This window comes from Akebia trifoliata, chromosome 13 (genome assembly GCF_017979445.1).
Source record: "Akebia trifoliata isolate Shusen 1 chromosome 13, ASM1797944v1, whole genome shotgun sequence".
NCBI classification, from domain to species: Eukaryota; Viridiplantae; Streptophyta; class Magnoliopsida; order Ranunculales; family Lardizabalaceae; genus Akebia; species Akebia trifoliata.
In genome coordinates this window covers 31,147,453-31,161,549 of record NC_141387.1, presented here as the reverse complement: position 1 = coordinate 31,161,549, position 14,097 = coordinate 31,147,453, and the positions used below count along the sequence as shown (strand labels likewise).

At 34.3% G+C, this 14,097-nt stretch overlaps 1 pseudogene; it reads right to left on the bottom strand.

The window, feature by feature from the left end:
* Positions 1-1,869: 1,869 nt before the first annotated feature.
* Positions 1,870-13,118, bottom strand: LOC147388300 (eukaryotic translation initiation factor 5B-like; annotated as a pseudogene).
* Between the last annotated feature and the right edge of the window lie 979 nt (positions 13,119-14,097).

The window sequence follows — 14,097 nt, the reverse complement described above, 5'->3', positions numbered from 1 at the left end:
ATGTGGAGGGTATGCTTATAAATGCTTACAAATAAAAAAGTTTGAGACACGTTGGACTAAAAAGTATTATTTTAAAATGATATTATCTTGAAGAGGAAAAATCTATTAAGAATTGGAAATTAGAAACTTATTATATTCTAGATCATTTACCTTTCCTTCAATAAAGTATCGTTTTTCAAAGTTACAATTTTTGCCAATTATTATTATTATTTTTTATTTAAAATAAAATTAATAAAATTCTATAAATAATCCAATATTAATTCCTTTTATTGATATTGATCTAATGACATGTTGTACTCAAACAAATATTTTTATTTGCTTGCCCTCTTTCCTTCCTGTTGAGGTTCCAAATTGTCAGTTGAAAAGAACTCAAGAAGCAGTGCCAAAGATATTCACTACTTTATAGTTTTGTGGGGGCATTTTATCAATTTAAAAATATAAAATAAATATATTCACCAAAAGATGGAGACTTAGAAAAAGCACTATTATTCTTTAGTAAGAAAGCACAAAATATAAGGTCACTTTGAGACAAAATATACTAGTGCCTAATTATCAAGAAAGTTAAACCTTTAGAGTATATAAGTTCCAACTATAATATTACAATATAAGACCATTTTTTTTTTTCCGACTGCTCGTGCTAAATATTATAGGTCATAGTCATGCATTTTTTAGGATTGGGTGCTTAATTAGCAACACAAATGCATGCAACCAATATATTAATTTAATAATATTTTTAATGAGAATGTCAAATTACTATTAATAACCCATGATTAGAAAGATAAATCTGTTGTCAAGTAAATAATTTTGAATAAAAAGAAAATATGTTTTAAGTACTAAATATACTAACAAGTTGGATAGAAAAACATGTCACTTCAAGAGTTGGAATAAATATCATCATTTAAAAACAAGTCAAAAATATTTTTATGTTTAGATAATAAAATTAATTTCACATGCAAAGTACCTAGTTATAAATTATAATGTAAGTTAGCGGTCGGGCTTATGGGCTTATCTCACAAATTCAAGCCTCACCCTAAACATGAATCAAGCTATAATCCATAACCCATGACTGACCCATTGATGGTCGGGCTGGCAATGGGTTGGGTGTGGGTCGGATGAAGAACACAAATGTATCATCATCCAACACTATATCCGATTATCCATATCCAATTTTTACCAACCCAATTTTTTAAAGGATATCCCCAAACTTCAAGAAGTGTAATATATATATAAACCTCATTTTGAAGATGATGGAAGAGCCTTAATTTCAAGTTATACATATGCCTGAATTTAGCGTATTAAAATTTGGATAAGTGGATATTCAGATTGAATATGATGCATATCCATATCTGACCCAAAATAAATTGGACAAAATAATTACGGATAAATTTATCTGAATTTTTAATCGGATAAATACCCATACCCAAATAACTCAGCTTAGATGGTAAGTGAAAATTACCCAACCATGCTTAATAGACTGCCTTACATAATATTCATCTGACCCCGGTGGGATCAATGGTGTATCCAAGTCCAAGACCAAATTATGTGAACCTATGCCTCTACTGTTCACTCCCTAACAATGGAGTCATTTATTTTCAAAATTTGTGGTTGAAACATCTAACCTCTACTGTTCACTCCATATCACTGGTGTCAGATTGAGAAATGTAACATAAAAACAATAATCTAAAATTAAAATCCTTCGGCCTAGTACCAGATTACAATTTAATAATTAGTAGGTGCAAGTGGGGTTTGAATCCAAGGCATGGTATGAACATTCATAGAAATGCATAAAAAATATTGTTTGCGTTTGATGCATCAATTCAATGCCTACATCCTTAAAGTAATACATGGGTATTTGGAGAAACCCTAAAATTACATTTGTGTTCCATTCTTATTATAGAGAATTTCAATATTTTTCCCAAGCAGTATCAAACTTATTGGAATACTATGTAATGTAGCACACTGGTGTATCTTGAAGAGATTCTTCAACTTTGCAACCAGCCTCCATTCATCAATAGACAGATAATCCTGCAGCATAGCGGAAAATATTAGATCAACCACCAAAAAAGTGGAGATTGAATCTTAATTGTTTTTTCCTTTTTGATTCAAGAGTTAGAACTTGTGAATGCAAACGTAGGTCCAGCAAACCTTTGAGAAAATTGACAAGTAGAAATTACCCGATAATTAGTTTTCAGAATATCTATGGACTTCCTTGTGATGTGGCTAACAAGTTCATCATCGATATCGAAATGCCTACCATACATCTTTTGTTTCTCCTCAGTATCGCTGCTTACTATCTGAAAAACACACAGATTGGGTATCATAACTCACAAATTGGGTTCTATGCTAACAAATACTTTACCTTTGTATAGTATAAAATGCACTACCCATTATTACCTTTATGGACACCTTCTGCCCTTTCTTAGCAGTATCAATCTGTTTGTGATTAACTTCAATGGATGCAATCCGCCCAATATCAATAAAATCCCTTGAAGGAATACAAATTGGAGTGCCCACCTGCTCAATGCGACCAAAATATATAGTGAGATGCATGGTATACACAAGCCAAGCAATATTAATAATAATAATAAAATGAGAGGTCCTCCAACAGCTGATCTCTTGCCTTGGACAGCGGTGACACAAGAAAACAGAATACATAAAATAAAAATAAAAAAAAAGTCGAAGACCTCAACTCCCAAGTTGTATTACCCTAAAAAATGGCAATCAACTACTTGGCTCTTCATAACTTTCATCACAAGACTACTAAAATGGGTTCGAAAATCCTAATTCAGCTATGTGTTGGGTAGGGAAGGTTAAAAGGCGTAAATGGAGTTTGTAAATTTTGGGGAAGTTGGAAAAATATTACGTTTCCCAACTTGACATCTAGGAGAATCGGGGAGGAAGAATTTAATCAAGCCCCAAACATATGTCATGCATTTTAGTGGGAAAAAATGTTGTCTGATTTAGGGGTCCACCTAATTGAGGTTAGCAAAACAAAAAAAGAGATTCTCTTGGAGCGCATTGGGAATTTTGCCTGGGTGATCAGAATACGAACTGTTGTTGCTTCTATTGGCTAGCATGACACGACTTGGTCAAGTGTGGTTGAACACAACAAATAAAGAGATATCCAAAGTAGGAAATGAGAGATACCTTGACGATGCCTTGGAGAACATCAACCCCCACGACAATTGGGTCCTTTTTGTTGAAAATGTAATTTGGTATAACTTTGAGAACACATGGAAATACTGCTTCTTCAGTCTCTTCCTTCTTTTTCTCTTCCTTAAGATTGTCAATATATGACTTGTACTGATCAAATAAGTGATAAATGATATCGGCAATAAATATCTTGACACCGGTCTCATCAGCAAGCTCGCGAGCCTCCGGTGTTACTTTGACATCAAATGCTAATATCATAGCGAATTCCTCCTTTTTTCTCTCGAGCATGACACCAGCCCTCATGACATCTCTCTTGTGTACAGGACCTATGCTTATTCCACTGACAGGTATGTTGACAGCTGGACTCTTCAAGAAGTCCAATAATGCTTCCAACGACCCAAGTGTGGATGCTTGCACGTAAACACCTTCCCCACTCTTGTCAACCCTGCTCATTACTGATCTCATGTCTTGCATTGCTGCTTCCTTGATGTCTTCCAAATCATCATTAGGCTCCACCACATATAGACCAGTGCTTGCAATAACATGTTCAAGGCCCTGCAAACAAAAGATATAACACAACAAGTCTTTGAGAAGACCAAGCTCAATAAGAAGAACAAAACATATAACACCACAAGTCGGTTCGACCCCAATAAACTCAATTGGTAAAAAAGTAATGATCATTGTAAACCAATTAAACCAGTTGTCTTAATTGGCAAATGGATGTAACCAATTAATACTAAACTCGTTGGACAAATTGGTTTTAGGTTCAAAGATCCGACTTAATTCACATCAAGAAGATTTGATCTTATGGTCAAACTAATTTGTTTGACCAAAGGTTCAACCTCAACCAGAGGTAGACCCGTGACTAACCTTTCTCACCCTTGTGGTCACTATAGATTTATAGTACATTTGGACTCAATGTTTACCACTGTATTTGGGCTAATTGATATCAAATTTTTAATCACGTGGTTAAGAGTCATCAATTCTTTAAAATCAATGGTTAATCTTGGTTTACTTCCAATCATGTAATAATTGTTCCTAGATGTTTTAAACCACCAATTGTGCCACTTTGGGTCCATAAAAAAAGTTGTCTTACCAGAGTACTATTGTCAAATTCAAGTAGTCAATCCTTACCACAAGAAGAAACAAGTACCATTGACGAAATATCACTACGTCAAATTTTGGAAGTCTTTTAAGCACAAATTATTGTTTCTATTCAATCACAAATTGAGGGCCTAAAGAAAAAAGATAAAGTTATACAACCTCATGTTGTGTTTGACTTCATCGAAGATCAAGAAGATGATTAATTAACCTTCAACCCTATATTAGCCCATCGAATAATTCAGTTTGAAATTACCTTGAAGAATATTAAAGATCCCAATGATCTTGCTCTTGTATTAGGGGCAATGATGTTATTCCTTACTGTCCGTCTGCTAGAGAAATTCACAATGCTAGACATGGACAAGTTTGATAGGATTGGATGCCCTATGACTTACTTGAAAGTATATGTCGACATCATGCAATTTCAAAGATCGAGCAATGAACAAATGACTCAACTTTTTCAAAGAACTCTCACGGGACCTGCCTTACATTAGATTATGTCACTAGATTCATCTCGTGTAAGAACACGACACGAATTGATGAAGAAGTTTATTGATTGATATTCATTCAATATAGACATTGAACTCACATGAAGATATTTATAAACAACCAAGCAAAAGTCCAGGGAAACCTTCATTGAGCTCATTGCTCGATGGAGAGTTAAAACTGCTCAATTGTCGGACCGACCTTAAGAGAAGGAATAAGTTAAGATCATCCACAGGAATCTCACTTCAAATTATGCTAAGTACTTGATGCCTCAGTACCTTCCCACTTTTCAGTCCCTCTTTGAGGTTGAAAATCAAGTTGAAGATGCTTATTTTTTGGGATTCTTTAATACTCGTTTGAGTCAAAATCCAAAAATTTCAAATCCAGTACCAATTCCTTACAAGTGACTAATACCTCTTTCACACTAATTTTTCAATCCACTCATTTCTCGCAAACTAAGTCTAAAAAATAATTCTCCAATTTTGGAATGTCTCTTAGTATCGTCGTTTAAAAATTAATGAAAAGGGGATTGTTGATTCCATTGATGATAATGCGTAATTTTATGAATTTCATCAATGCTTAATAATGTTCTTGATAGGTGTATTACTTACCTCCATACTATTCAAGAGCTTATTGAGTAAGGAAAAGTCACCATATTCGTTTTTACCGCATTCAATGTTAAAACTAATCTTTTGCTTACCTTTCAAAATCAACCTCCACTTGCTTTGAACCTAATATCCTTATCCAAACCCGAATCAATTGACCCGATTTTCTTCATTCATTTGATCAGTCCTAACAATTTATCCCTACTATACCAGAATGAGCTCTTAAGAATTCCCAAAAGAAAAAAAGAAAAAAACTTCTCATATTATAAAATACTTTCCCTTCCTTTAATAAAGGAATGTATTGCAAGGTTATGATTTTGGTCGATTTATTAATATTGCTATTTATTTAAATAAAACTATTTAAATTCTATCAATAATCAAAATATTAATTTCATCCACCACTTTGTGGTTTTGCGGGTCATGCCATCAATTTGAAAATACACACAAATATTCACCAAAATGTGGAGGGTGTGCTTATAAATGTTTACAAATAAAAAAGTTTGAGACACGTTGGACTAAAAATTATTATTTTAAAATGATATATAATGAAATTATTAAAAGCAAAATTGTTTAGCCTATTATCTTGAGGAGGAAAAATCTATTAAAATAATTATTTTAAAATTAATAAAATTCTATAAATAATCCAATATTAATTCCTGTTGAGGTTCCAAATTGTCAGTCGAAAAGAACTCCAGAAACAGTGCCAAAGATATTCACTACTTTATAGTTTTGTGGGGGCATTTTATCAATTTAAAAATATAAAATAAATATATTCACCAAAAGATGGAGACTTAGAAAAAGCACTATTATTCTTTAGTGAGAAAGAGCACTCATCCGTCTTTCAATCAAGGATTGTAGTGTAAGGGTACAATTTTCGCCTATTCAATGAAGGAGTGTATTATAAGGTCACTTCGAGACAAAATGTACTAGTGCCTAATTATCAAGAAAGTTAAACCTTTAGATTATATAAGTTCCAACTATAATATTACAATATAAGACCATTTAATAACCCATGATTAGCAAGATAACTCTGTTATCAAGTAAATAATTTTGAATAAAAAGAAAATATGTTTTAAGAAGTACTAAATATACTAACAAGTTGGATAGAAAAACATGTCACTTCAAGAGTTGGAATAAATATCATCATTTAAAAACAAGTCAAAAATATTTTTATGTTTAGATAATAAAATTAATTTCACATGCAAAGTACCTAGTTATAAATTATAATGTAAGTTAGCGGTCGGGCTTATGGGCCTATCTCACAAATTCAAGTCCCACCCTAAACATGAATCAAGCTATAACCCATAACCCACAACTGACCCATTGATGGTCGGGCTGGCAATGGGTTGGGTGTGGGTCGGATGAAGCACACAAATGTATCATCATCTAACTCTATATCCGATCATATATAAACCTCATTTTGAAGATGATGGAAGAACCTCAATTTTGAGTTATACATATGCCTGAATTTACCGTATTAAAATTTGGATGAGTGGATATTCAGATTGGATAGGATGCATGTCCATATCCGACCCAAAATAAATTGGACAAAATAATTACGGATAAATTTATCCGAATTTTTAATCGGATAAAAAAATTGTACCCATACCCAAATAACTCGGCTTAGATGGTAAATGAAAATTACCCAACCATGCCTAATTGACTGCCTTACATAATATTCATCTGACCCCAGTGGGATCAATGGTGTATCCAAGTCCAAGACTTATGTGAACCTAAGCCTCTACTGTTCACTCCCTAACAATGGAGTCATTTATTTTCAAAATTTGGGGTTGAAACATCTAAGCCTCTACTGTTCACTCGATAACACTGGTGTCAGATTGAGAAATGTAACAAAAAAACAATAATCTAGAATTAAAATCCTTCGGCCTAATACCAGATTACAATTTAATAATTAGTAGGTGCAAGTGGGGTTTGAATCCAAGGCGTGGTATCAACATTCATAGAAATGCATAAAAAATATTGTTTGCGTTTGATGCATCAATTCAATGCCTACATCCTAAAAGTAAGACATGTGTATTTGGAGAAACCCTAAAATTACATTTGTGTTCCATTCTTATTATAGAGAATTCAATATTTTTCCCAAGCAGTATCAAACTTATTGGAATACTATGTAATGTAGCACACTAGTGTATCTTGAAGAGATTCTTCAGCTTTGCAACCAGCCTCCATTCATCAATAGACAGATAATCCTGCAGCATAGCGGAAAATATTAGATCAACCACCAAAAAAGTGGAGATTGAATCTTAATCGTTTTTTCCTTTTTGATTCAAGAGTTAGAACTTGTGAATGCAAACGTAGGTCCAGCAAACCTTTGAGAAAATTGACAAGTAGAAATTACCCGATAATTAGTTTTCAGAATATCTATGGACTTCCTTGTGATGTGGCTAACAAGTTCATCATCGATATCGAAATGCCTGCCATACGTCTTTTGTTTCTCCTCAGTATCGCTGCTTACTATCTGAAAAACACACAGATTGGGTATCGTAACTCACAAATTGGGTTCTATGCTAACAAATACTTTGTCTTCTTATAGTATAAAATGCACTACCCATTATTACCTTTATGGCCACCTTCTGCCCTTTCTTAGCAGTATCAACCTGTTTGTGATTAACTTCAATGGATGCAATCCGCCCAATATCAATAAAATCCCTTGAAGGAATACAAATTGGAGTGCCCACCTGCTCAATGCGACCAAAATATATAGTGAGACGCATGGTATACACAAGCCAAGCAATATTAATAATAATAATAATAATAATAATAATAAAATGAGATGTCCTCCAACAGCTGATCTCTTGACTTGGACAGCGGTGACACTAGAAAACAGAATACATAAAAAAAAAAAAAAAAAAAGTCGAAGACCTCAACTCCCAAGTTGTATTACCCTAAAAAATGGCAATCAACTACTTGGCTCTTCATAACTTTCATCACAAGACTATTAAAATGGGTTCGAAAATCCTAATTCAGCTATGTGTTGGGTAGGGAAGGTTAAAAGGCGTAAATGGAGTTTGTAAATTTTGGGGAAGTTGGAAAAATATTACGTTTCCCAACTTGACATCTAAGAGAATCGGGGAGGAAGAATTTAATCAAGCCCCAAACATATGTCACACATTTTAGTGGGAAAAAACGTTGTCTGATTTAGGGGTCCACCTAATTGAGGTTAGCAAAACAAAAAAAGAGATTCTCTTGGAGCGCATTGGGAATTTTGCCTGGGTGATCAGAATACGAACTGTTGTTGCTTCTATTGGCTAGCATGACACGACTTGGTCAAGTGTGGTTGAACACAACAAATAAAGAGATATCCAAAGTAGGAAATGAGAGATACCTTGACAACGCCTTAGAGAACATCAACCCCCACGACAATTGGGTCCTTCTTGTTGAAAATGTAATTTGGTATAACTTTGAGAACACATGGAAATACTGCTTCTTCAATCTCTTCCTTCTTTTTCTCTTCCTTAAGATTGTCAATATATGACTTGAACTGATCAAATAAGTGATAAATGATATCGGCAATAAATATCTTGACACCGGTCTCATCAGCAAGCTCGCGAGCCTCAGGTGTTACTTTGACATCAAACGCTAAGATCATAGCGAATTCCTCCTTTTCTCTCTCGAGCATGACACTAGCCCTCATGACATCTCTCTTGTGTACAGGACCTATGCTTATTCCACTAACAGGTATGTTGACAGCTGGACTCTTCAAGAAGTCCAATAATGCTTCCAACGACCCAAGTGTGGATGCTTGCACGTAAACACCTTCCCCACTCTTGTCAACCCTGCTCATTACTGATCTCATGTCTTGCATTGCTGCTTCCTTGATGTCTTCCAAATCATCATTAGGCTCCACCACATATAGACCAGTGCTTGCAATAACATGTTCAAGGCCCTGCAAACAAAAGATATAACACAACAAGTCTTTGAGAAGACCAAGCTCAATAAGAAGAACAAAAAATATAACACCACAAGTCTTTTAGAATACCAAGATCAATAAGAAGAAGTGAGTGGACATGTATATTAATGTAAATATCCATAGGTGCATTTCTAAAAGTATATCGGAAACTAATTTCACCTGGGCAGCGATCTTGATACCCTGTGCGGCCTTGAGTTCTTTATGATGTAGATAAGAACCCTGGAAATAGAACCACCACAAAATTATCAATCATCATGTTGTGCTTGGGATAAGTTGTGTTTGCAAATATCACAGAGGTTTCTGGACATGATTTACAACTTTAACTTCCAAAAATAAAAGAAAGAACAGCCTGCAACCACTTTTTTATTTTTTGATAAGCAGTCTGCAATCATTTTAAAAGCTAATACAAGCAGACAAATCAAATAGTTGGTGAAAATTCTGCTGAGGCTATAAAATGAGTATAAATTATTCCATGTAAAAGACCAATTTTATCCATAAAGAAAAAGAGACTGAAGAGAATCTTGCGGGATAGAATTAGGATTAGATGGATAAAAGGAGATGCGTATCCAGAATGTTCTATGAACAATGTGTACCCAATTAGACCACAATTTTTTTTTTTTTTTTACAAAACTGATGAAGACAGGGTCACATACCTTGGGATTTACAGCCAAAGAAAACAATATAATTTTGGTCCATGCTAAGAATTCTGGATTTTGGATCTGTTTACATGACCTTTTTGTAGAAGGGGTTTGTATATGATCCTGTACGTGACTAACTACTTGATCATCAAAGTTTCCATAAATTTGAAACTAGATATGCGTATCCATTTTTGAATTGCTTAGTCAGTCAATTTCTACAATTTATTAGTAACGCAGGTTTCCATTTTGAAGTTTCTAATGGGAGTAGCAGTTGCCAGATTAATAGTCACTGGGACCAACAAGTCTAATTTATTGGTAGTTTGAAATTTAGATTAGTGTTGGCTTGTTAAGGGGGAAAAGTTAAAAGAAGGGCCACCTCATAAGTCTGAACCCCATAAATACATGTATGTCTCGAAGTTCAATAAATGAAATGAAAGAATTTTATTGATGCCACAGCCCATTCTGAGTTCTAGCACTATAAGCCCTTAGTTCCCACTACCCCACAGTCCAATACAATCTACTACCCTTCAATCCAGCCTTTAACCTCTTTGCATAAAAGAATCAAAGTTCATATGCCCAGCACCAGTTCTATATTTCTCTCCCTACAAGAGTCCCTCCCATCAACCACATTCAGTCTAAGTTAGTATATCAACAACAATAATATTTATGGTATCATGGTTCATAGAGGATGAAAGTTGGGAAGTCAATAAAATGTTTTGTGGTGTTAGTTGATGCAACTAAAAAGGAAGTCAATATAAAACAAGAGACTCATAAAACAGCTCGAGGCTCTAAGGAAAGCCCATTTGCACTCAAAGACTTATGACTCACTCAAAGAGACAACATTGAAAAAGCTTATGCCTTCGGGGATGCACATGCCTTTTTAGTGCCTTTCGACTAAGGCATATATCATATGGGGATGTGTTTTATTTCTTGAAACATCTTTTACCGTGTTTTTTCTTTTTTAATCCAAAAAAGATCATATTGGTTTCAGATGTAATGTAACGATTAAGATACTTTCGGTATCCTAATAAAGATTGATGCATGTAAATAAGTTGGAACATCTACATATCTAATTTTTTTTACAAATTCAGTTGTTGATGGAATAGCTCCAACATATCGAGGTTAAAAAGATACGACCCATAATTTCAATTAACTTGTCCCTAAACAATAAAACCAACCAAACTGATGTATAAAGAATATTCTATTAAAAAATAAGAGATCAAAATCTGCTATCAGATAATGATGAGATGCAAGGACTGGTATTGATCCTGCATAACTACATTGTATACGAACAAACATAAAATGTAAGGCTAGAACAGAAAATAACTGCAACAAACAATTGAAGGAACACAAAACGTAAGAACTAATTAAAAAAACTCCTCACCTTAACTCGAAGCTCCTTCATTGGGTGAGGGGTCAGTATAGCACGGATTGTGGTAACAATAGGCCCCTGATATCGAAATATATATATAAGAAACTTTAACAAATGCCACTGACAATATATATATGGAATAAAGACAATTATTAGAAGGCTTACTTGCATGCCACAAACAACTATTTGATCTCCTTCATGAAGCTCACCATTAATCAATACAACATCAATCGTTGTCCCTAGGCCTTCAATAACTTTAACCTCCAATACTGTGCACTGGGGACAGTCCCAATCCAAAAAATTACAACTTAATTTTCATACTTTGATGCATAAAATACAAATAAATGAATAGAAAGAAAACAAATGAACTTAAAGAAAGCTCACTTCACTTCATTGCAAAACATAAGCTTCTCCAACATAGTTTTTTGAGTCCACTGCACCAATAACAATAGCAGATCTGGAATGCCTTCACCACTGCAAAAACAAAAAAAATTACAAAGTTTGCCAGAAAGACGTGGCTTCCTCTACTTTGAAATTGACAATTATTGAATATATATATATATATATTAAGAGGCTTGGTTTTCAAGTCCGTGACAACGTACCTGATTGCACTTGTAGGCACAATACTGAACGTTTCCCCCATTTCTTTATTTTTGTAATACAATTCAGTATTTAAACCCTGCTCCTTGAACTGTGTAACAATCTGAAAAAAGAAAAACAAAGAGAATGGTAACTATATCCGCTACTACCATAGACTACAAAATTATGTCTGGAATGTAGTAGTGACCTGGGTAAGCCTCATATTGAACTCAATTTGTACGTCTTTAGACTGTTGCTTCATAGCTTTCACAATCGGTGCATTGGGTCATCTCTTCCAACCATATAGCCTGTCAACCTTTGAAACCCAAAAAGAAAAAGAAAAAAAAAAAAGAAAAGAAGCAGAAAGATTAGACTGGAGAAATAACAAATCTTACAGTTTAATTTCCAGAAGCTATATTAAAGCTATCTTTTGTTGGTCCATATCTTTAAAGCTATATTAAAGCTATCTTACAGTCTAACGATTTTATCCATTTTGGGTCTTGTATTTTGTTGGTCCAAAATCTTGAAGAAGTTTAGGGAGATTTTCTTCTGAGGATTTATTTTTCAATTGGGATGGGTTTCGATGTATTCCTCGTGAGTAGCGTCCTGTTTGTAAGGTTTTGCTAGGCTGGTCACCTCGATTGGCCTGGTGCTGTTTTTGAATGAAATGCCATTTATCAAAAACAAAAAAAATTAAAGTTATCAATCAACAAGCTGAGCCCCACCTTATTCAAGGCAACTATGAACTCCGTATTCCTCATTTTCAAAAGATTCAACGATTCAATTGTCTGTGGTTCCAATCCGTGCATTATGTCAACAACCAAAATTGCAATATCACATAAGCTTGAACCCCGAGAACGTAAATTCGTGAATGATTCGTGTCCTGGAGTATCAATGACCAAAAGACCAGGGACACGCAAACTGGCATCGGCCTTTAGCTCCTTGGTTCTCTCCCTTATGTTCTTGGCAGGAAAATAAGTCGCCCCAATCTGCTGTGTAATGCCTCCAGCCTCGCCTTCTTGCACATTAGTGCCTCGGATGCAGTCTAGCAGCTTGGTTTTACCAGTGTCAACATGACCCATGATGCAACAAATTGGAGAACGGAGGTTGTTAGCACTCCGTTTTGAGAGAGCTTCCATGGTTTGTTCTTCCTGTTTCATCATCGCCGCATCCTCCTTTCTCCTGATCTTTTCAGTAACTACTTCTGCCTCATCTTGAGTTTTTGTAGGTGTAGTAGTTTTTGTAAAATTCATAGTTTAATTTTCATATAATATTTCATTAATTTATTAATGAGAATAAGTGTTGAACTCAAGACCTCTTGAGTGTTTTATTGTAAAGGGTAGTACTTTCCTTTTTTGGTGAAACATAAAAGAACTCTTTTCTTTTTTCTTTTTTGTTTTACTTTACTTTATTGGTTTTGAAAGTTGTAAAAACATTTCTTCTTTCTTTAGTCCAACATTGGGTAAATACAAGGAAAGTTCTCCACTTATTTATGATTCCTCTCTCTTTAATGCTTGAGTGTGAGAGAGATAGAGACTAGGCCTCGCGCGCACATGGGGGCCCAAGGTACTGTGGGACTGAAACTAGAACCTTTTAATGGGAAATTTTATCGAAGATGGAGCCAAAAGATGCTCTTCTTCCTTGAAGCCCTTAATGTATTGTTCGTACTCAAAATAGAAAAACCTACAGATACAGACCCTAATCTGCAGAATTGGATTAAAGCAGATGGAATTTGTAAGAATTATATTTTATCTTGTCTTGTAAACACTTTGTATGATATTTATTGTGTGTATGGTACTTCTATAGAATTATGGGGGCATTAGAGAAGAAATATGTAACAGAAAATGCAGGTGTCAAAAAATATGTAGTTAAAACATTCTTAGAATTTTTAATTGTCGATGGGAAGTCGATTATAAATCAAATAAATGAATTTCAAAATATTATTCATGAGTTGACGTATGAAGGCATTAGATTGCCAGAACAGTTTGTAGTGTCATCTCTAATTGAGAAACTTCCTGAAACTTGGAATGAATACAAGATTAATTTGAGGTAGAAAAAGAAAGTTAAATCTCTTGAAGACCTCATTGTCCACATTAACATAGAAGAAACTAGTAGACTAAAAAAGAAAAATGGTAAGGTTAAACAATTTGTTACCAAAGCCAATCTCATAGAAGGAGATTCTCAACTGTTTAGGTTTAGACCTAAGAAAGTATTTAAAAAAGAGAGACCAAG